This window comes from Mirounga leonina, unplaced genomic scaffold (genome assembly GCF_011800145.1).
Source record: "Mirounga leonina isolate KUSES-001 unplaced genomic scaffold, KU_Mleo_1.0 Mir_101609, whole genome shotgun sequence".
In the NCBI taxonomy this organism is placed as follows: domain Eukaryota; kingdom Metazoa; phylum Chordata; class Mammalia; order Carnivora; family Phocidae; genus Mirounga; species Mirounga leonina.
Genome location: NW_023270164.1, coordinates 11,150,469 through 11,175,251, shown reverse-complemented (window position 1 = coordinate 11,175,251; position 24,783 = coordinate 11,150,469). Strand labels below are relative to the sequence as shown.

Here is a 24,783-nt window from a genome sequence, read left to right as displayed (position 1 = left end):
GAAATGAAAGAAAATCTAAATAAATGGTGAAATATACTATATTCATGTGGTGGAATGTTCAGCCTATTAAAGATGTCAATTATCTCCACATTCGTCAGATTCATCAGTAGATTTAATCTAATTCCAATAAAAATCCTAGCAGCATTTTTTTGTAAATATAGATAAGTTGACTAAAATTTATAAAGAACAGCAAAAGATCCAGAATAGCTAAAACAAATTTTACAAAGAACAGTTAGAGAAATCACACTAACTGATTTTAAGGCTTACAGTAAAGCTACAGTAATCAAGACAGTGGTGTTGGTGAAGTGATAAAAACTGACCAATGGAACAAAAGAGAGTTCAGTATCAACCCATATAAATATAGGCAACTGATGTCTGACAATGGTACAAAAACAATTTAAAGGAGGAAGGATAGTCCTTGGGACAAATGGTGCTGAACCAGTTAAGATATCCACATGTAAAAAACAGACCTCCACCTAAACTTTACATCATATACAAAGATTAACTGGAAATGGGCATAAACCTAAATGTAAAACATATTAACTATAAAACTTTCAGAAGAAAACACAGGAGAAAATCTTCATGATCTAGAGTTAATGAGTCCTTTTAAAAAAATGATAAATTGGACTTCATCAAAATTAAAATCTTGCTTGGTGACAGACACTGTTAAGAAAATGAAAAACCAAGCCACAGATGTAGAGAAAATATTTGTTGATAAATTATGTAACCAACAGGGTGCCTGGGTGGCTCAGTTGGTTAAGCAACTGCCTTCGGCTCAGGTCATGATCCTGGAGTCCCGGGATCGAGTCCCGCATCGGGCTCCCTGCTCGGCAGGGAGTCTGCTTCTCCCTCTGACCCTCCCCCCTCTCATGTGCTCTCTCTCTCATTCTCTCTGTCAAATAAATAAATAAAATCTTTAAAAAAAAAATAAAAAATAAAATAAAAAAAAATTATGTAACCAACAGGGATTTTTTATCCAGAATATTAAAAAAAAAAAAAAAAAAAACAACTCTCAAAACTCAACAGTAAGAGGGGTGCCTGGTTGGCTCAATCAGAGGAGCACGCAACTCTTGATCTCCAGGTGGGGAGTCTGAGGCTCATGTTGGGTGTAGAGATTACTTAAAATAAATAAATACATATGGGGCCTGGCTGGCTCAGTTGGTAGAGTGTGTGACTCTTGATCTCAGGTTTGTGAGTTCAAGCCCCATGTCTGGTGTAGAGATTATTTAAAATCTTAAAAATAAATAAATTTTTTTTTTTAAAAAGCCTCAACAGCAAGAAAACAAACTACCAAACTTTTTGAACAAAGACTCCTCTCAACAAATACTTGAGCAAACTACTTATTTCTGATGCGTTCAATAGAAGTCATGAATCTGAAGTCAGGCTGGCTTTTTAAAATTTTAAGGGTGAGAGCAATGCTCCTTCCAGCTCTCCACATCCTAGGGCAGAAGCGGGCCCAACTGATTACTTTTTCAAAAACACTTTATGGTGAAATATTAAAGAATTTTGTTGCAAATAATCACCAGGGAAAAAAATGGGTTGAAAAATTTTCCCCTACTTATGTCCCATATCCTTAATCCACTCCACCCCCTCCTCCCTGGTGTTTTAGAATTTTGGTTCAGAATTTCTCTGCAGAGGATTCCCTATGCTGCATGGGAAGTTGGCACTTTGGTCTTTGTATGAATGGGTACCATATCTGGATTACTTCTGAATTTGAGTTTTTATTGCAAGATATTTGATTTATGCCTCTTTCAATAAAGTCATCAAGCTGATTCAGAATATTTATAAATACCAGTTGTTAGTGAACCATGTTTTAACCTGCCCTTCCTGTTTCACAGGATGTTTCAAATTTGTATGTATTTAATACTCAGTGGTCTTGTAGATAACTAAACTTTTATTAATGCAAAAAAGACCCACTCTTTTGCTTGATTCTGTGGGTGCTGACAGGGCAGACTGCAACCCTCCATTTGGGCTCACTCTGTTCTCCATTATCATCCTAGACAACTGCAAATCAATGATTGACACTGAGTACCAGTGGAGCCAGCTTGAGGCAGAGGGCGGGCGGGGGTGGTCAGGGCTGAGCAGTGCCTAGTGCCTGGAACACACTGGGCATTTGCTCAATTGTTGATTTGATTATGCTGTTCAGTAGTGTGAAAAGGAAAGTGTTAAAATAAAACCTGTTAGGGAAAAGGAGGCTCTATCACAACGAGCTGCAGTATATTTTGCCAAAGCTATTAGATTTTTGAGGCAGCTGGTAGTTTATCAATTTTTATTGCTCCAATATAGTTATTTTATGGCCATTACTAGCAAAAGTGGATTATAAGGAATAGTGTTTGACAGGAAAGAAGGGCCCAGTGTGAGTCTGTTTGCTCTGGATCTCCTAAAACAAAGGTTCTTAATGTCATCCTCTTGGCTTATAAATAGAACAATAACATGATAGGAAGGAACATCAGTTTCTCATTTTGTGAGAGTAGTTCCAGAAAGTCTTTCTGCAGTATTCTGCAGAGGTATCCAGTGTTTTTCCTGTGAAGACCTCTTTAGGTACCAGCATGATCACAAAGGTATTTCAAGTTGCCGGTACAGCATTAAAACGAGCAATCAGTAGTGGATTTCAGGGACTTTGTACAGGATAGGGCACGATCCACAGGCAATGCTGTAGGATGTTTTGGGTGTCAAAAATATAATTTTCAAAATTAAAAACATGCCTCATACAAATACAGAGTGAACACATGTCAAAGACTACTTTATTAGTGAGGGAACCAGGCTGATTCAAAGAATATTGGAGAGATTTGGTATACATCGGTACTAAAATTAAAAATGCTACAATAAGATAGCTAAAGTGGACAGAAAAGTGGTTAATGTCCTATAGGACAGTTAACCTGTACTCTCTGGGATTATTTCTTCTACCAAACATAATTTTAAGATCTCTACCCGACAAAAATCTTTAAGTTAACATGCCACTTCCAAAGATGCAATCCCCCAGAGAACTAAATAATCCTTGGGTGGACCTGTTAGTCAATGTTCCAGTATAACAATGAAAGAACATTTGGCCATCTTTTTTGTATTATTTTCATTTTTAAATAATTTCTACTAACAGAGGGCTAACAGTTTATTTTATACCTAAGTCTTTGTAAGTAAAATTAAGGTTCTAGGGGGCCAGCTTTAGAAGAGCGAGTTAGTGCTTATATATTTTACTTTACACAAGCATTCCAAAATAGTCATTTATTTGCCTTTCAAACCAACCATAGGATCTTAGAAGTCATCTAAGATCCAGCCATCTCCTAGGGCATGTATGCTTTCTTTAGCAGTCTTGACAGATGATCCTGAAGTATTTGTGTGCAAGGAGGAAGGAAACTAACACGAGTACTTATTATGCACAAATTTATTTTCAAAGGGCCAAATTCCTTTTCTCACGGTAACATGTAACCTATATATTTGCCACATTTATCAAATAAATAGATTTGTTCAGTATAATTGCCTTGAATTACACCTTAATTCTAAAAATCTATACACGGTATCATCTATCCTTCTTAACGTACAATTCAAGTTTTGAAAAATGCATACTGTTGTAATTACCACCACAAACAAGATACAGAACAGTTCCCTACAATGAGATACCACCTCACACCAGTCAGAATGGCTAGCATCAAAAAGGCAAGAAATGACAAGTGTTGGCAAGGACGTGGGGGAAAAGGAACCCTTGCGCACTACTGGTGGGAATGGAAATTGGTGCAGCCACTATGGAAAACATTATGGAGGTTCCTCAAAATATTAAAAATAGAAATACCATATGATCCAGTAATTCCACTACTGGATATTTACCCAAAGAAAACAAAAACACTACTTTCAAAAGATAAATGCACACCTACGTCTATGGCAGCATTATTTACAATGGCCAAGAAATGGAAGCAACTCAAGTGTTCATCCATAGATAAATGGATAAAGATGTGGTGTGTGTGTACACACACACACACACACACACACACAGGAATATTACACAGCCATAAAAAAGGATGAAATCCAGCTATGTGCAACAACATGGATGACCTAGAGGGTATAATGCTAAGTGAAGTAAGTCAGAGAAAGACAAATACCATATGATTTCACTCATATGTAGAACTTAAGAAACAAAACAAGTGAGCAAACAGGAAAAAAAAGGCGACAAAAAAATCCAGCCTCTAAATACAGAGAACAAACCAGCGGTTGACAAAGGGGAGGTGGGTGGGGGTACGAGCAAAATAGATAAAGGGGATTAAGAGGTAAACACTTCCGGTTTTAAAATGATAAGTACAGCTTAGGGAATGTAGTCAATAAAACTGTAATAACAGTGTATGATGAGAGATGGTGACTACACTTATCATGGTGAGCACTGAATACACAGAATTTTTGAATCACTATGTTGTACACCTGAAACTAATATAACACTGTGCGTCAATTATACTTCAGTAATTTTTTCAAAAATTTGGAAACCTTATAAAAAAGATACAGAACAGTTCAAGTATAATTGCTTTTCAAATGTCAATTAATCAACAAGTATTTATTGACTACTTATATGTCCAGTGGTCACTGGTTAGTCTTTGGGGATAGCAGGAAAGTATGAAAAGGCAGAAGTAAAAATGATGCCTGCCTCCAAAGAACTTCTACAGTCTGATCAGTGAAGCACAGTTTTACACACATGAACCGAGCACAAATAAGCAATCTACTAAGTAATGATCTGCATGAGATGTGGATTCTGGTATTGATACTGCCAACATATGAACTGAATAAGCCATTTTTATGGTTATTTCTTATCTGGGCATTCCTTTCCTCATTCATAACTCAAAGGGGTTGTCTGAGACAATCTCTAAGGTCCCCCTTAATTATAAGCACATGTGAATCACGTAATGAGGGTTCAAAGTCATGGTGGAGGGCTGGGAAGTTGAGAATAGCTTTATGGCATTCAGGCAGTCCATGGGTTGACCCTACAGAGTTAGTGAACAAGGGCAAGTAGTAAGGGGTGCAGCATGGGGTTGAGAGGTACAACCTGTCATGGGGCTGCAAAGGGAGCAAATGGATGGATGTTGGTCCAACGGAGCACAGAAAAACTGCAAGGTGTTCCTGAAGACAGTATTGAGCCCACGCTTTGAACTGTTTGAGAGCTAGGGAGAGACATGAAGATTTGAAAGCTTATTTGTCTATTAAGTAAAGAGAGGAGTGACACCATGATGACAGTGATCCACAATAATCTCCTAAAGAAAACCTGCCATAGGGCATGTCTTCTAGGCCCTGGGAATACAACAGTACAAACCATGCCCTTTCAATTATTTATTACTGCACAGTAAATCACCCCAAAACTTAGTGGCTTAAAATAACAACCATTTTATGTACTCACGATTTTGTGGGTCAGCAATTTGGGGTAAAATCAGCTAGGTGGTTCTTCTGTTAGTCTTTCTTAGGATCCCTCATATGGTTAGTCATCTGGCAATGTGACTGGGCCTCAATGTTCTAATATGGCCTCACTCATATGTCTGATGGTTGGCTCTTGACTGACCTCTCTTGCCACATCATCTCTTCCTCCAGCATGCTAGCTGGGCTTCTTTACAAGGTTGTTTCAGGGTTCCTAGGGAGCAAGGGGAAAGCTACAAGACTTCCTGAGACCCAGGCTCAGAAGTCACACAGAGCTACTCACGCTGCATTTTATTTTGGCCAAAGCAAGTTACAAGAACAGCTCAGATTGTGGGAGTAGAGAAACAGACTCTACCTTGATGGGAGATGCTGCAAAATCACATACATACAGGAGTGAAAGGACTTTGTGGCTATTAACCATTCTATCACACCATCCCATTTGGGAAAATGAGTGCTGAGCACATTAAGTCCTGTGGGCCTTTAAAGGTGAAAGGAACCATGTGAGGTAAAAAAGATAAACTTTTGAGCGGGTCCTGAGGAATATACAGGATAGAACAAACCCAGAGGAATGTGGAAAACTTCAGGCAAAGGCAGTACACACAGAAGTAGCAGGATGACTCATAGTATGTTTAGATTCTAGTGAATGCACACTTAGGTGGAATGAGTAGGGAAGAGGACTTGAAAAGTAAGAGGTAAGGATGGTGGGAAAGGTTGTGATTGGATGTGGGAGACTTTAACTGCTAGGCTCTTAGGAATACAGACACTACTCACCATGCAGGGAGCAGCAAGGGGTCAGTGGTGGCCTCGTGGCAGGAGTGGGAATGGTAGTATAGGGAAGCGACCTTTAGAGCTTGCATCTTTGTGGATAGCAGTCTGGAAGGAAGTTGAATTGGGCCTGGGGTATAGTGGCATAGAGATCATGGCAACTAAACAGCCTAGAGATGGTTTCCCTAAAGGGAAGTGCCTTCATGGATTCTCTTCAAGAGGTTAAAGGGTATAACTGGAGCTTTTACAGCCAGGTTTATTTAGAAGTATAAAAAATGTTTTTTTTTAAAGATTTTATTTATTTGACAGAGAGAGGTGAATGAGAGAGCACAAGTAGGGGGAGCAGCAGAGGGAGAGGGAGAAGCTTGTGGAGCTTGATCCCAGGCCCCTGGGATCATGACCTGTGCCAAAGGCAGATGCTTAACCGACTGAGCCACCCAGGCGCCCTCAAGTATGAAAAATGTTTATCCTGGATTTAAATTGGTTATCCCAGGGAGAGCCAAACTTAGGCTCAACACACACACACAAACACACTCCTCTCTCCTGTATAAGATGCAGGTTTCATATGAGACAAGAGGGTTACAACTGTTTGCAAAGTTTTGTCTATATTAAAAAAAAAAATTCCTAGTACTCTTTCACATTTTAAGTGGGCAAAGAATTATGGGGAAGGCTAGAAACCATGACGGAGCCAGAAAAAGGCTACTGCAATTTCGGCTGTAAATCTATACCGTGAAGCCAGACTGCCCAGGCAGACGGTATAGCCATACTTTTCACAGCGGCAGCATGGCAAAGCACCAGCTTTCTTTCAATAGTCCACAAAATACGTATTTATTTCCCAAACTATCACTTTCCACAGGACTTATGTGGCCATTAGAACATGTTACATGTAATTTTTAAACACAAAATGAGAACTGGTGTTTGGTTTGTTAATTAAAGAGCAGGCAGCAATTCTCTTTCAGGTATTTGTGGGAGATAGGATGTAGAGAATTTGAGGGTTACCTACCACTCTGGGAATGGCAGTCTAATTGTAAACCTTCAGGTCATGTATATATGAAATAGATCAGAGTAAGGAAGTATGGCATTAGGTGACAAAGTGAATAGGACATGATTGGAGCACCTGGGTGGCTCAGCTGGTTAAGCATCTGACTCTTAATCTCAGCCCAGGTCTTGATCTCAGGGTTGTGAGTTCAAGGCCCATATTGGGCTCCACACTGGGTGTGGAGCCTACTTAAAAAAAAAGACATGATTTAATAAGGAAATATGGAGTAGAGAATGGCATCCAGATGAATGGGTTTTGAGGCATGGGGGAGTGTCTTGCTGGGCTAGAATTTTCAAGAAATGGCCCAAGCAGGATTGGCAGGGGAAAGCGGGAAGGATGTTCTAATTGTGAGGAAAGGCTCCAGGTAAACCTGAGTGTTGGACTGTTGGTGGTACTTGGGGAGGGGAGGCAGTGAGGACAGTTTAGAGATGACATCCCAGACTGTGTGCTCTAGACTTCTGGTTCGACCGACTTCCCCTGAAATCCCAGGTGAAGAACACAGTTGACAGGCTGTGGCATGTGAATACATTACAAAACAACTGAACAGACAAGAGAAGAAAGGACATTTAGGTTCCTCTTTGCACATACTGGTTTTCAATCACTGTCTAGTAGGTGACTGGGTAGCCCTTTGTGTGTACCTCATAGGATAGGAAAAGTTCTCCAGGGGAAAACACATCCCTTTTGCCCTTGGTGCTTTCTCAGACTGAGCCAGACCATAGTATATAACAGTTATGCAAGAAAGGGGCCTCTGTTGCATTTTCTAATGACATAGTGTTCTGGGGAGAGATTTGAGTAGGCATGCTGTTTTGCTATCTCCTCTATGTGCTCCTCAAAACTGGGGAGGTTTCCTGTAAAAAGATGAGTTTCAAGACAGGATTGGAGATATCATAGATGGTTCACATAATGGGGGCTCTAAGAAATCATGCCTTATCAGCGTCCTCAACAGTTACCTTTAAAAAAAGCATAAAAATAATTAGTAATTATCCAAATTACTTATTTTGTGGGGAGGTACTCAGGTTTATACACTTGAATGCCTATCCTAGAGATTGGTACATAGCAAGCACTAAATGAATGTTAGTTGATTCTGAGGTAGTTTTGCAGCTTCTTTATTAAGTATAGCAATGCACTAAATTTTTAGTGAACATGATTCTTTAACGTTGAGAGGGCAAGTAAAACCATCAAAATTGGGCATCAGACAACCTTTGGATGTTACATAGGACTCCCATACACCTATGTTCATAAACTTTTTCACCACTGAGGGTAAGTTTTAAAATTTCCCCTAGAGACAGCATGCTTTGAAGGCTTGCCTACTAAACACATCACACTTATGGATTACTTAATTTCCCTATTTTAATTAAAGACGGGTGTTTCTGACAAGGTTCAGTTAAGCATGAAATAATAATAATATTTGGTATGCCAGACACTGATCAGCATTTTATCCTTAATATGCCATTAATTCCACACAACAATCTCACTGGTTATTATTATTAACTTCATTTTAGGGGCACGTGGGTGGCTCAGTTGGCTGGGCATCTGCCTTCGGCTTAGGTCATGATCCCAGGGTTCTGGGATTGAGCTCCACATTGGGCTCCCTGCTCAGCAGGGTGTCTGCTTCTCCCTCTGCCCCTCCCCTCACTCATGCTTACGCTCGTGCTCTCTCTCTGAAATAAATAAATGAAATCTTAAAAAAAAAATAACCCTTCATTTTACAAAAGAGGAAACTGGGCCACAAAGAAGTTAAATTCACTTAAGGTTGCATAACTAAGAAGCAAAAGCAGGAGTCAAACAACTTGGGTCTCTACTATTCTATCCATTCTAGCATTCAAACTCTAGCTAACAAGGTTTTACCATGTGTTAGTATAATTCTAAGCCATCTCACTCTCAGGTTATTTGCCCTAGAAAACTGCAACTGTATGTGCACATAAACACTTGCACGTGAATTCTTATAGCAGCTCTACTTATAATTACCAAAAACTAGTAGCGACCCAAATGTGGTACATTTCTAAAATGGAATACTACTCAACAATAAAAAGGGAACAAACTATTGATATACACAACTTGGATGAATCTCAAAAGCATTATGCTGAGTGAAAAAAAGCAAGACTCAAAAGATTACATTCAGTTTGACTCCATTTATGTGACATCCTCAAAGTGATAAAACTAGTAACGGAGCGCAGATCAGTGGCTGTCAAGGGTTGGGGGTGGGAAAAGTGTGACTGAAGAGGTAACACAAAGGATTTTGTTTGGGTGATGGGACTACTTTGCACCTTGATTATGATGGTAGTTACATTGATCTATACGTGTATCTAAATCCACATGACTATGCATACCCACCAAAAGTCAATTTTACTATATGACTTTTTATGGTTCTACCTGTCATTAACAATAGTTTTCAGATTTAAAAATTAAGAGTTGACTATAATGTGAAGCAAAAAAAAAAATCAGGCCACACATCCAAACTGAATGGTGAGTTATCCCTTTAAGCAAACATTCCTTAAAAGTTAACAGAATTTGTGTGCTTAGTCCCTTAAAAATACATATATTTCAGTAAATTATTAGATGGCATGATATTTGCATAGTATGCAATTTGCATAGTAAAACAAATAAGTAATAAAAATTAACCCTGGGAAGGAGAATGTGATGAAATGAGGATGTTATAAGGATGTCATGGACAACCATGGCTCTTTCTACAACTTTACAATTTTTCCTAGAATGCATCTCTAGTATATCTCTAATATAACTAAAAACAGAATTAAAAAACTTTTTTTAAATATATATTTTTTTAATTTTATTTATTTATTTGAGAGAGAGAGAATGAGAGAGAGCAAGCACATGAGAGGGGGGAGGGTCGGAGGGAGAAGCAGACTCCCTGCCGAGCAGGGAGCCCGATGCGGGACTCGATCCCGGGACTCCGGGATCATGACCTGAGCCAAAGGCAGTCGCTTAACCAACTGAGCCACCCAGGTGCCCTAAAAAACTTTTTTTAATCCTTCTACATCGAAATGGAGCTATTTCCCAAGTTGCAGTATCTTTACATCCAAAGGGTCTCCATTGCCTTTGAGAACCTCTCAGTTACTCCACTTACCAGGTCATGCTTGTATTCTACTCAACACCTAGTGCGTCATAGCACAGTGGGCACTTAAATATTTGCTGAACTGAATTGCACCTGGAAATGTGGGGAATAAAAATGACAAACACATGGTCACTCACAAAACTTATACTGTAGAAACACTAAATCACACTCTAATTCTGAATGAGGCAAATTATGACTGAGTGCTAACAATGTTCTCAATAATTACAAAGGCATACATAGAATTCTGGAAGACAGCAAGAAAAACATATAACAACATAATGCCAGCAGTGCAGAGGTTTTTAAAACCTAAGATAGGCAGAACCCAAACCAGAATCAATTATTCCTGGCTCCCTAGCCATAAAACCATAAAATTCAAGGAGGTGAGACAAAAAAAAAGGAAAAACTAATCTGTACTGAGTTTCTAGGGGACATGCATTGCATCAGACATTTATGTAGATTAAAACTTATTTCAGGAGCAGGTTTCAGCTGATTAATGTAAAGGACTGGAAAGCCATCATTCTCACCCTTACAAAAAAGAAGCTACTAGACAAATTGAAAAACCAATGACTCTTCTTGGACCTATCAAAAACTGAATACAGGGCAAAACCACCATCCAGATATCTGAAGAGACAGATGCCTGCAGGTAAACATAGGATCCCAGCATGTAAGTTGGTAGGAAGATCAAACTAGAATTACTTACTGGAGACCAGAGTATGGGATGTCATGAGAGTATGAAGCTCCTAGGCTCCACATGGGGTGGAGGAATTCCCATCCTCTGACAAGTGTTTCCTACAGGAATCCCACCACCTCTTATGGAAAGAATCAGGGAAAATCCCAGAGAAAGCTCATCCTGGTGCTGGTTGGCTGAGGAAAACAACGCCCACTGAAATCTACCCAGACACTTTTCCTTTATCTCCAGCACAGAACAATGGCCTTAATCTGCAGGGGGAAGGACTTAAAACCCTTGGCTTAAGGATGCTGGTGGGTACTCACTGCAGCTGGGGAAAAGGAAGACAGGAAAAAGGAAAAGAAGCTTCACCCCTGGAGGAGGGGCAGGAATTCTTGTAAAGGACATACTCTAGACCCAGGTTCCAAAAGCTGCCTAAGTCCAAGTCAAATCATCAGGGAACTCCCTCCTCCTCCACCATCTACCACTTGGCAAACCAGCTATGTAGTTAGTAAAGTGGAATACAACTGGGAGGGCTGTAACAGACAGCTCTTGGGAAACAGCACAAAGGAAAAACCCAAAGCCAAGCAGGAGTCAAAAAGAAGGTATCACTAGAGGAATCAGAAATCTCTGGTGCCCTACCAATAACAAACATCAAACACAAGCCAACTCCTGACTAGATTAACTCAAATCCCCACACTAAAGGCCTAGCAGAAGGACACCTGTGTTCTTTTCCAAATATATCAAATATTTAACTCAGTATCTCTTGCCCATGTTCAGTTTCAACAGCTTTTCAGCCATGTTCAGCTTTTTATTATGTGGCATAATGAAAGGCAAGAAAATATTCCAAGTGACAAGGCAATCATCAGATTTAGACTCAGTATGACAAAGATGTTGGGATTATCAGAAATGAAATTTAGAAGAATTATGATTAATATATTAAAGACTCTAATGGAAAAGATAGACAACATGCAAGACCAGATGAATAATTTCAGCAGATAGAAAGTATAAGAAATAATCAAATGGAAATGCTAGAACTTAAAAAAAGAACAGTAAAAAAAAACCAACATGCTAAAAAAAAAAAAAAAAAGACAAAAAAACAACATGCTCAACAGTAGACTTGACACAGCCAAGGAAAGAATCAGTGAGCGTAACAATTGAGTTTATTGGTCAGATCAATAAAAATTAAAACAAAAAGGGACAAAAGAGTGAAAAAATAGAACACAGCATACAAGAACTATGGGAAAATATCAAAAGGTGTAACGTACTTGTAATTGGAATTCCAAGGGAATAAAAAAAAGAGAATGGAATACAAGAATCATTTGAAAAAATAATGACTGAGGGGCGCCTGAGTGGCTCGGTCGTTAAGCGTCTGCCTTCGGCTCAGGTCATGATCCCAGGGTCCTGGGATGGAGCCCCGCATCGGGCTCCTGTTCAGCGGAAAGCCTGCTTCTCCCTCTCCCAGCCCTCCTGCTTGTGTTCCCTCTCTGTCTCTTTCTGTCAAATAAATAAATAAAATCTTTAAAAAAGAAAAAATAATGACTGAGAACTCTCCAAAATTAGTGACAGACAACAATCCACAGATACAAGAAGCTCAGAAGAACACCAAGCAGGATAAATATGACAAAATAAAAAAGCCACATCTAGGCAAAGACAAAGAGCTCGAAGGCAGTCAGAGGAAAAAAGACATTAACTACAGAGAAACAAGGATAAAAATTATAGCAGACTTATCAGAAACCATGCAAACAAGGCAACAGTGGAATAATATGTTGAAGAGGAAAAAAACTGTCAACTCAGAATTCCATATCCCATGAAAATGTCCTTCGGAAGTGAAGAAAAAAAAAAGACTTTATCCAACAAAAGCAAAGAATTTACTGTCAGCAGACCTGGCACAAAAGAAATGTTGAGGAAAAATTTTTCAGGCAGAAAGGTTATGATTAAAGTCGGAGCTTGGATTAGCATAAAGAAATGAATAACACTGGAAAAGGAATAAATGAAGGTTGAATATAATATGTTATTTTCAAAATGTTTGAAAAGCCAATTTTCAAGACACCAGCCAAGGGCCAATCTTACAAGAAGGCCTTCTAAAGATAGTAAGCACCGTCAGGACTGCTATGGTAACTCTTTTCAGCACAACAGGGTATGTATATTTTAAAAACTTAGAGCTAGGGGTGCCTGGGTGGCTCAGTTGGTTAAACGTCTGCCTTCAGCTCAGGTCATGGATCTCAGGGTTCTGGGACTGAGCCCCATGTCGGAATCCCTGCTTGGCCAGGAATCTGCTTCTCCCTCTCTCTGTGCCCCTCCCCTGCTTGTGCTCTCTCTCTCTCGCTCTCTCAAATAAATAAAATCTTAAAAAAAAAAACAACTCTACAGCTAACATCATACTTAATGGTGAGAGACTGGAACAAGTTAAGAATGTCCTCTCTTACCACTATAATTCTGGTAAAGAAGAAAAAAGTAAGAGTACTCATATTACCTAATTTCAAAACTTACTATAAAGCTATAGTAATCAAGACAGTGTGGTAATAGCACAATGACGGACACACAGATCAATGCAACAGAAAAGAGAGCCCAGAAATAGACCCACACATGCACAGCCACATTTTTGACACAGGTGCAAAAGCAATAATAATGGAGAAAGGATAGTCTTTTCAACAAATGGTTCTGGAACTCCTGGACATCCACATGCAGGAAAATGAAACTTGACACACACCTCATATTTATGGCTGGTGGGAATGCAAAACAGTAGAGCCACTTTGGAAGACAGTTTGGCAGTTTCTTTTTTTTTTTTTAATATATATTTTTTTAAGATTTTATTTATTTATTTGAGAGAGAATGAGAGAGAGAAAGCACACGAGAGGGGGGAGGGTCAGAGGGAGAAGCAGACTCCCCACCGAGCAGGGAGCCCGATGTGGGACTCGATCCAGGAAGTCCAGGATCATGACCTGAGCTGAAGGCAGTCACTTAACCAACTGAGCCACCCAGGCACCCAGTTTGGCAGTTTCTTATAAAAACTCAGCAATCCCACTCCTGGTTACTTACCCAAATGAACTGAAAGCTTATGTTTCACAAAAAAATCTGTATGCTAATGTTTACTGCAGCTTTATTCATAATCATCAAGAAACTGGAAGCAGCCAAGTTGTCCTTCAACAGGTAAATGTACAAACTGTGGTACATCCATAAATTGGAATACTTTCCAGTGATAAAGGGAACATGCTATTAATTCACATAACATGGATGAATCAAGTAAAAGAAGCCAGACCCAAAAAGGCTAAATATTGTATGATTCCACTCATATGACATTCTGGAAAAGGCAGGACTTTAGCTAAAAATTCAGAAGTACACTATTCTGAGGCATTTCTAGGAAACAAAACTGACTGGATATATATATTTTTTAACAGGAATAGCTCTGACCAGATCAACTTGGGTGGGAGTCCATGAAGTTCACATCACCATCACCATATACCATCGCTTTTTAAATAAATGTATTTGATTTTTAAAATAGGGTAATATATTCACATGGCTTAAAATTCAAAAGGTACTTGTGACTTTTGGCTCTGAGGAGGTAAAGGTGCAACTGTCTTCCGTCCTCCCGAATCCGGATTCATCTAACACCAGCTGTCTCCACCATACCGCCTATGTTTGACCCCAATGAGATCAAAGTCTTAGACCTAAGGAGAACTGGTAGGGAAGTTGGTGCCATGTCTGCCCTGGCCCCAAAGATCAGCCCGCCCCCCCCCACCCGGGTCTGTCTCCAAAAATGGTTGGTAATGACATCGCCAAGGCAACCGGTGATTAGAAGGGTCTGAGGATGACAGTGAAACTGACCATTCAGAACAGACAGGCCCAGATTGAAGTGGTATCTTCTGTCTCTGCCCTGATTATCAAAGCCCTCAAGGAACCACCAAGAGACAGAAAGAAGCAGAAAAACATTAAGCACAGTGGAAATATCACTTTTGATGAGATTGTCAACACTGCCCAACAGATGCAGCACCAATGTTTAGCTAGAGAACTCTCTGGAACCATTAAAGAGATCCTGGGGGGAGAGGGGCGCCTGGGTGGCTCAGTCGGTTAAGCGGCTGCCTTCGGCTCAGGTCATGATCCCAAGGTCCTGGGATCGAGCCCCGCATCGGGCTCCCCGCTCAGCGGGAAGCCTGCTTCTCCCTCTCCTACTCCCCCTATTTGTGTTCCCTCTCTCCTGTCTCTCTCTCTGTCAGATAAATAAATAAAATCTTTAAAAAAAAAAAAAAAAAAAAAGAGATCCTGGGGACTGCCCAATCTGTGGGCTGCAGTGTTGATGGCCGCCACCCTCATGACATCATAGATGACATCAACAGTGGTGCAGTGGAATGCCCACCTAATTAAGAACTACAAAGGAAAATGTTTCAATGAAGGATCATTTGACAACCAAAAAAAAAAATTTTAAAGGTGTACATAAAAGTTTATACAGTAAAAAATCTTCCTCCAACTCTCTACCCTGGCTATATATGCCCTAAAGCTATCAGTGTCTTGAACATCCTTCTAGAAATATTTTATGTCTATGTAAGCCAAAATATATATATTATACAGTACACATTATTGCCCCCAGTAGCTGTCACAAATGGTAGCATACAATACACACTGTTCTGTTTGTTTTTCTTCATTTTGTACATCTTAGAAATCATGCAATATCAGTGTAATATTCTACTGTACAACCAAGCCTTGACTGATACTTAGAATATTAACCAATCTTTTGCTATTATAAATAATACTCTAAGTAATATGAAAATATTTGTTGAATAAATTCCTGGAAGTGTTTGCTGGGTCAAATGATATATACATTTATAATTTTGAAGGCTATTTTCAAGTCACTGACTTTTAAAATGTCAGGGATTTTCCATTTTTAATTTTTATCCTAGGAGGAAAGAAAGGAAGCTGAGATTCTATCACCAGGCAATTTCTGGAGGAATGTACATCTCTAAGATGTACAAAGTGAGCCTTCTCCTCAGTTTCCCACACATGCTTCCTAGGGTCCAGCTGCATTTTCATGGAATATATTTCAGGCCAGAGCTGGTTGCAAAGCCTATTTCAGTTTATGTGAAAGGTGTCACTTCTGAAAACTTCACAAGCAAAGGTCAAAGGCTCATGCCCCAAATTGCTGATCACTGACCACTCACTTCACAGCACAATACTGGATTCTTCACTGCAACCACAGGGAGACTTTAAAATCTTGACCAAGTAAAATACACCTACAGAGAATCCTTTGTCTTTATTATAATGCCCAAATAAGGATTTCTTCTCAGGTAAAAACTATAAATCACATAAAGGTTGTGAAGAAAAGCTGCAGATGTTTCTCCCATCTTCCAGGTAGTGATGGATTTCCAATTAACCATCTTTTTGCTTGACTACAAAGCGCAGTACAGCCTAGTACCCTAAGGTTTGGGGGGGGTAAAGCTTGAACAGGAGGTTGAGGAAACCCAGGGACTCATTTTTTTTTTTAAAGATTTTATTTATAAGGATGCCTTGGGTGGCAGTCAGTTAAGCGTCTGCCTTAGGCTCAGGTCATGATCCCAGGGTCCTGGGATTGAGTCCTGCATCGGGCTCCTTGTTCAGCAGGGAGCCTGCTTCTCCCTCTGCCTACAGCTCCCCCTGTTTCTGTTCTCTCTCTCGCTCTCAAATAAATTTTATTTTTAAATAAAATTCAGATAAATTTTAAATTTTACTTATTTATTTGAGAGCGAGAGAGAGAACACCAGCAGGGGGAGTGGGAGAGGGAGAAGCAGTCTCCCCACTCATCAGGGAGCCCGATGCGGGGCTCGATCCCAAGACCCCAGGATCATGACCTGAGCCGAAGGCAAACCCTTAACCAACTGAGCCACCCAGGTGCCCCACCCCAAAGACTCTTTCGATAACAGCCACACAAGATCAGTGAGCAGTCAAGCCACTTGCAAGGGGACCTATATCCAGAGCACATTAATTTTTATCCTAGGAGGAAAGAAACGAAGCTGAGATTCTATCACTAGGCAATTTCTGGAGGAATGTACATCTCTAAGATGTACAAAGTGAGCCTTCTCCTCAGTCTCCCACACATGCTTCCTAGGGTCCAGTTGCAGGAACAGTTGAACAGGAGGTTGAGGAAACCCAGGGACTCATCTTTTTTTTAAGGATTTTATTTATAAGGATGCCTTGGGTGGCAGTCAGTTAAGCGTCTGCCGTAGGCTCAGGTCATGATCCCAGGGTCCCGGGATCTTTGGTTTCCTTCTAGAAAAACTATCACTCAGCTCCACACTTAGTAGAAGAGAAGATGGCACAATCATATTACTTAGTTTCAAGAATACACTACATTTAGGGATGCCTGGGTGGCTCAGTCGGTTAAGCATCTAACTCTTGACTTCAGCTCAGGTCATGATCTCAGGGTCGTGAGACTGAGCCCCACGTTGGGCTCCACACTGGGTGTGAAGCCTGCTTAAAATTCTCTTTCCCTCTCCCTCTGCCCCTCTCCTCCCCAGCTTTCTCTCTCAAAAAAAAAAAAAAAAAAAAAGAATACACTACATTTAGAAATGAGTGTTTAATAAGATTTATCAAAGGAAAAGAGGTTATATTCATTAGTAATTATTATGCATTACTGCAGTAATGATCCCCAGTTAAAAAACACCTCCTTGTATTTGTACCTTTAGATTGTTCTCTCCCACAATGACTCTGGGCTTGGCCAAGAAGCACTTCCCTACTTTGGCTGATGGGACAATACCAAATGTGGCACGAGCAGACACTTGAGAAGTGCTTGCTCTCGCCTGCTGCTCTTTGTGCCTTTGAGACGACCATGTGAACAGATCCAGAGCAGCCAGCTGAAGGAGAGACCACTTGGGAGTGGAGATGAGCCATCCTCGCTCAGGGCCTCCTAGACGACCCGGCCTGACAGCCACCAGTTAGGCGAACAAGGCCATCCTAGATCATCCAACCACCAGCTAACAACCCTCCCTGCCAAAAAAAAAAAAAAAAAAAAAGAAGCTAATTGACACATTTACTTCAAAGTAAATATGTCTGTGGTCTGGTACATATGGAAAGGGGACAAGAACACTGGTTTTCTTCCTGTGCAGTTGATTCTGCACATAAGAAATAGTTTCAAACAGAAAAACCTGCAGTACCTGGATGAGAATAAATAAATATGTAAGTACTGAAAAAATGCCTAAGTCTTCCCAGATTCTCACAAATGTGCTGTCTGCCATCACAGATGGCACATACCAAAAAAACAAAAAACATTAAAAATTTCCATTTAGTCACTGAAGCATCCTTATCATGATATATTTAAACCGAAGTCTTATACTCAACAGTTCCATTTCTAACACTGAACAACAACTCAGGTTTCCAGGAATTAGTTCTCCTAATTTTACTTTTTCTCCCCATTTGACAGGGCTCAGTGAAAACTGAAAGAGCTCCCTTAATGCAGCCTAAAAAGCATCAAATATATAAGCCTAATTAAACCATCTAGAAGCATTCTGCAGGACCAGCTTCTTCCAGCAACACAGCAACTCTTTTTAGCTGTGTTAATGGTGGGCAGTAGAAACTTTAAGATCTACACATCTGGGCCAGAAACATTGCCTCCATTGGATCACAAAGTGGGACACTGAAGGGGAAATTACTTTAAGCTACTTTTGTTTAGGCCTCACTAGATGCTTTTCCGGATTACACAGGCCACGCCCCCACCCCCCCGGATGGTTTAAGGTGAAAAACACCTTCCAGCAGCCTCCCACCGCCCTTGGAATAAAGCACAAGCTCCTTAATGAGATCCCATAAGGCCCTGTCAATCTCCCCCTGCCTATCTCGTCAATCTCCCCCTGCCTATCTCATCTCTCTTTCCCCAGGTCCTAGCCAAACCTCTGTGGATCCCTTCCACATCTCTCTTCCACCTCAGAGTCCTCACAACACCTGGTATTCCCTCTGCCTGGCAATCCCTTCTTTTACCTCGCTTATTCCTGCTCATTATTCAGGGTCCAGGGCACCTTGCTAGTTTCCCTTATAAAAGCATTCTACCTCTTACTTGCTGTGTGACCATAGGCAAGTTACCTTTGCCTTACATCTCAGAGAGATATTCTATGTTAAATACTTAGCACAGTACTCAGTACACAGGAAATGGTTAACACATCATAGCCGTTGTTGTTATGATCCCTTATAGGGATCTCCATCATAGCTCTCAGTACAATTAGCAACTATACATTTATTTGTAGGGAAAACAGAAACACCCCCTTGGATCCCACCTTAATACCTAATACTGCTCATGCTATTTCCTCACATACTGCATTTGGGGAGGGGGGAGATAAAATTAATGTTTACAGAGCAATTATTACCTCAATTAATTATTACCTCGGAGATGTCAAATTAGGCAGATGAAGAAACTGAGGCATAGAGAAGTCAAGTACCGGCCCAGATCAAGTGGTAGAATCCAAGTTGGCCCGACCCCATTGCTTGTGCTGGGTATACGACACCAAAGGCTCCCCTAACTCATGAGCCTTGTTATCTAAGAGCAGCAAGTCTCAGAGAAAATGGATCTTCACATTCAACTCCCAGGTATCTATTCTTCAGATCCTTAACCAGTCCGGTGTTCTAAGCACCTCGTGTAAACTCCTTCAACAGAATGCTCTTCCCTCTGACTGTGTTAGATTTCTTTCTTCCTTTACATTGGATGTTGAACTCTTAATGGGATGAGTTATCTTTCACCTCTTATACCCCTAGCAAATAGGAGGCACTCCACAGATGTCTGCTGAATGAATTAAATGAAAATGTTGGAGAATACACTACAGCTGCAAAGTTGGGGAGTGGTGGAGTGGATTTTCATAACAATGCTGAAGTTTGGCATAGTTGGGAACAAACCTGACATGAGTGATGACAAAAGGGGAGTTTATCTCAACCACTTTTACAACGGTTAATGACTTCCATATCTAGCACCAGAGATTCCATGTGAATTACACATATGTGCTTTACAGCTACAGGTAGACGTCACTTTACCTCTGGGGCCCTGCATCACCACCAAAGTTCTGCTATACCCCATGGATACATCTGAGCCACCCTTCAGGACAGGATGCCCTTGACAAGTGCTAATCTCTCAATGGTTACTTTCAAATGGCTCAGAAAAAGAAACAGAAAGAGCAAATGATAAAGCAAGTGGGAGCAAACTATTGATAATTAGTGACCTTGGGTAAAGGGAATACAGAAGTTCCTTGCACTATTCTTGCAACTTTTTAAATTATAATCAAAATAAGTTTTTTAAAATCTAAAAAGGAAGAAGAAGAACTTTCCCAGGAGATTACAACCACAAGGTCTGGTGTACTGGCCATGCTGGTACCATATTCTCTTGTCAGCTATTTCAAAAAGCACATTCCAGGCTCGGATTTCCTTGCCTATCAGCCAGTATCAAGGGACAAGGAGCTACCTGGGTAGTAGGGCTCAGCTATGGCCTCTGGGTTGTGACAGAGATTAAATTATTTACTGCTTAGGGGCGCCTGGGTGGCTCAGTCGTTGGGCATCTGCTTTTGGCTCAGGTTGTGATCCCAGGGTCCTGGGATCAAGCCCCGCAGCACTGGGCTCCCTGCTCAGCGGGAAGCCTGCTTCTCCCTCTCCCACTCCCCCTGCTTGTGTTCCCTCTCTCGCCGTGTCTCTCTCGCTGTCAAATAAATAAATAAATAAATAAAATCTTAAAAAAAAAATTATTTACTGCTTAAAGAGTATTAATCAATGCATGGGGATCTCCTATCAGTCAAAAACACCAGTACCATTTCCCCACACCAGGCCCCCTACCTACTTTCTTCAGTTGACTGCCTTTTCAGTTACTTTGCCCAAACTTAGCTATGGCGTTAGGCAAATTCTCCCCAGGACCCTTCTTTCTATCACCCAAGAGAAGCACAGAGGCAGTTCTGATGGTAAGAACTTTGCTGCTATTGTCTATGGAGAGACCTACAGGGAGGAGGCAAAAATAACCATGGGGGACTCACAAATATTTCAGAAAACAGAAAACTCAAAGCAGTAGTTACTTGGTCTTTAATGACCATTTGCTAGCACCTTTTTATTTGCTCATCATTTTTACCCATTCACCCTAGATTCTCCCCGCAAACCAGACTGCTTCAGCTTTCCCAGCCACTGTAACTGAACAGGGAGAAACTGCTAAACCACTGAAGTGTCCCCATATAAGCCAGTTCAGGAGAGTGCCAGATGGGTGTCACCCAACACCCATTCCTCACCTATAAGGTGATGTATATAAGTTATTCCGTGTAAGAGATTTTTTTAAAAATGTAAGCCAGCATATAAGCTCTACCTTCCTCAGCTCCTGCTTTGCGTAACCTTCATGAGGAAGTAGGTGCATTATGTCCTATGATAATATTCAACCTCTCTATCCCTGATCAAGGCTTGTAAGAGCCCTCTGTAATGTCATGTCTTCACAAACACCCAGGGCCTCCTGCCTCCCCTTACCTTCCCCCAAATAGTTGCCTAGTTCCAGTCAGACCTCAAAGTAGTGGGCAAAAAGAAGAAATAGATTTGTGTAGCTTAGGGGAGAAGTGGATTGTTATGGTTGATGGAACACAAGGGAGGGAAAAGACAAGCATTATCAAAGGAGAGGATCATACCCAACCTACCAGCCTAACATCCTTTGTTCTTTATTTTTACTTTCACTAACCCATCTGTCTCAACTATGATGAGAGCCCTGCATCATCACGTGTCCTGCTTCTGGGAACTTCATCTACAGGCCAGAAGGTGGGTCACGGGCACCCCCAAGGCTGCTTTCTGAGTCACTCCTGGCTCCCAGTTGATCACAAACCCTTCAGAAAGGGGTGGAAAGCCCTTTTCCACTTTCTCCTATCTGTGACCAAGATTCACAGGCTACTAAAAGTGAGAAGGCACTTACCATACTGCCAAAGCACGGCAACAGGACTCAGAAAGGTAGGAGACAATGTTTGGGTTCTAGAACCAGACCTGCATCCCTGGGTATTCCAGAACTGACTGGATGAAAAATCCAAGGAACTGTTTTAAGGCAAAGATACTGGGTTAGGAACTCGTCTCTAGCAAACAAAACTGTAGAGAAGACCACAGTTAAAGAAAAGGTGGCAATGATGGTAGCTAATACTGAGATGCACGTCCCAGAGATCTCATGTAATCCCTTCACCCCTTGAGGAGAGGTATTACCTTTTACAATTCAAGTATTTCAGCTCAGAGCTCACTTTAAATGCAAAAGAAAATGATATGTTATGGAGGTACAATACTCCTCGGCTAAACGAAAAAGAAAAAATCTAGTTTCACTTATCCAGAGAGTAATCACATGATGCTATAAAAGCATGAAAACTTCGTATTCAAAGGGCACAGCGGCAGGGATCCACATTCCCATTGTTTACAGATGTTATGAAAATATTAAATTAAATAAAACACAATGCTTTGTTCAGACCGACTCCTTTCTCACCCTCACCCCCACCCCCAGGCTGGCAAGAAGTGCCTTCAGGGAAGGTATTTAAGAGAACTACTCTGGGAAAGTGGATTCTGGGTTGCTTAAACTGAGCCAAGATGTTGTGCAACCCGTCTTTACCTAAATTATTTTCCATTACTTTCAGAGTTTAGAGAGAAGCAGACAGTTATCTTTATCAGACTGAATACCGGGAATGAGGTCGCCTTTCCCTCCAGGCCACTGAAATCACCATCAACACGGTTTTGATTTCTTATACAATCAGACGGCGTTGGGGGGGGGGGCGGGGATCCCATCCTCAGCTTCACAGATAAACGGTTCTCACATCAAAAAACCTTGCGCACATCCGAGGCCATGGATTTCCTAGCAACTCAGAAAGTCAGAGAAGCGGCCAAACAAGTTTCTTGCCAAATGCCTGGGAACTACATATGTCCCAGGGCTACACAATGATACCAACTTTTAAACATGCCTTCACATACCACCATTATGGTCACTCACTCGAGATCCCGCGCCCCCCCCCTTTGCCTCCTCACAAATAATAAACGCAGGTTGCCCTGTGCAATTTAAAGCCAGACTTCACCAAAGCAGTGGCTCTGAAAAGCGAGAGAAAAAGATTGGAAGGAGGCTCGCTCTCTCTTTTTTTAAATCGATCGCCCCACGGCCGAGGGAATAAAACGAACTCGATCGCTGGAGAAAAGTTAACTTTGCCGTGCCCAGCGGTGGGAAATTTTTCCCGTAAGATTCGCAAAGCCCTCCTGCTTTTCCCACCCCCCGGACCGCCAGGCGCTCGGCGGCCGCGGCGGCCCGGGACTGGCAGCGGCCGAACAATGACGGGAGGAGGAGGGAAAGTTCGCCAGCCCGCGGGGCGCTCGCGCTCCTGCTTCGGGGGTACCTGGGGCTCACCCGGGGCCTCGCCACTCCCTGAGCCGCCCGGCCCGCCTCTCCCCAAGCACTCGGTTCTTCACGCCCCCCAACATCGAAACAGCCAGGGGCGCGCCCTCGCTCCCTGGAGCATCCGGCCCCGGGCGGCCCGCAGAGCAGGTCCCCCCGCCGCGGGTCTGACCCCGGGAGCCCCGAGACCAGGCAGAGCCCAGAGAGGGAGGGGGCGCCGGGAGGGGGCACCGGAGGGAACGGCCGCAACAGTTATGGCGCTCAATTCCTGCCCGAGCGGAGCTGCAGCCGAGCCGGAGCTCAGGCGTCCGCCCCCGCCCCCCCGCGTCGGCCACCGGGCACTGCCCGGGCCGACGGAGGGGCCAGCGGGCACTTTACCTCAGCCCACACACGCTCTCGGCCCGAAGACGCTGGGGACGCCGGAGCGACCGCGATGTGGGGCCGGGGCGCCCCCGAACGCTGCGAGGCTGGGCCGGGACGTTGCGCTCCGCGGCGCCCGTTTCCACTCCCCGAGGCCGCCACTGCCGCTGCCCACCCGGCGCGACGCCCCCCGCGCCGCTCGCGCCGCGTCCAGCTTCAGCGGCGCCTACCTTTGCGCAGCTAGGTCGCGGCTCCTTCCTTCCCGGCTCCACACTCGGCCCGGCAATGTGCCGGGCGAGTCCGGTAGGGGTGGTAACCGCCCCCTTAACCGCTCGCTTTCTTCTCTCCCCTCCCTCGCACCTGCCCCCTAATCTCCTCCCCACCCCCGCCCCCCGCCCCGCCGCCTGATCCGCCCGGGCCGCCCCCTGCACCTCCGCTCCCGCCCTCGGCCCTCGCCCGCCTGGCCCGTCAGGCCTCAGCGTTGGGCAGGCGGTTGGGCGGCGGCGGCGGCAGCGGCGGCGGCTGAAGCGGCGCGGAGCACTATTGTATTCCTGACACTGTGCGCTCCCACGCTCCGCCTCTTCCCCTTCCTTCCAGCCCCCCCCCCCGTCACCCCCCCACCCCAACCGCCGGCCGCGCTCGCCCTACCCGACTGGCTCCCCGCCGTCCGCCCGCCGCGCGCTCTTCTGGCGGGCTGGGCGCCTTCGCCACCGCCGCGCGCGTCGAGGCTCCGCCCCCTTGGTGCTCCCGCAGCCGCGGCGTCGTGCTCCAGGTGGGTTCCTTCGAGCTCCTGCTGGGCGCGCGGCTGCCGGGAGGAGCCTCGGCCGGGATAAGTGCCCGAGAGGACGACGGGGAGGTGCCTTGGCTGTGATGAAATACAAACTAAGCTTTTCAGGGCCCCTTTCAACTCTAAAGTTCTGTAAGTGGACCCTCCTGTATAAAACTCATTGTCGGCCACTATTGATTTAAGTTGTTGGCTCTCGAATTACCTATAATAATACAGCCCGGGTGCCCATTGACAGAATAAATTTATTCAATTGCTAGCACAAATGGGCTGTGATGTCGTGTGGCTTTTTGAGGTGTCAACTCGGTTAGGCTACCGCCCCAGTTATTCAATCAAACATTAATCTACGCGTGGCTGTGAAGGTATTTTGCTGATGTAACTAAAGCTCCTGATCAGT

General features: G+C 42.9%; 1 protein-coding gene across 3 annotated transcripts in view; it reads right to left on the bottom strand.

Annotated features, from left to right (window-relative positions):
• JADE3 (jade family PHD finger 3) overlaps positions 1-23,939 on the bottom strand; it is a 133,400-nt gene extending 109,461 nt beyond the window's left edge. For 2 of the 3 annotated variants that reach the window (XM_035003703.1, XM_035003696.1), the window contains exon 1: positions 21,803-22,175. The gene's annotated coding sequence lies outside the window, so the exon portion shown is untranslated. Of the gene's footprint in view, positions 1-21,802; positions 22,176-23,832 lie in introns of those variants that run through there. The other variant, XM_035003713.1, reaches the window with a different exon arrangement.
• Positions 23,940-24,783: the final 844 nt, after the last annotated feature.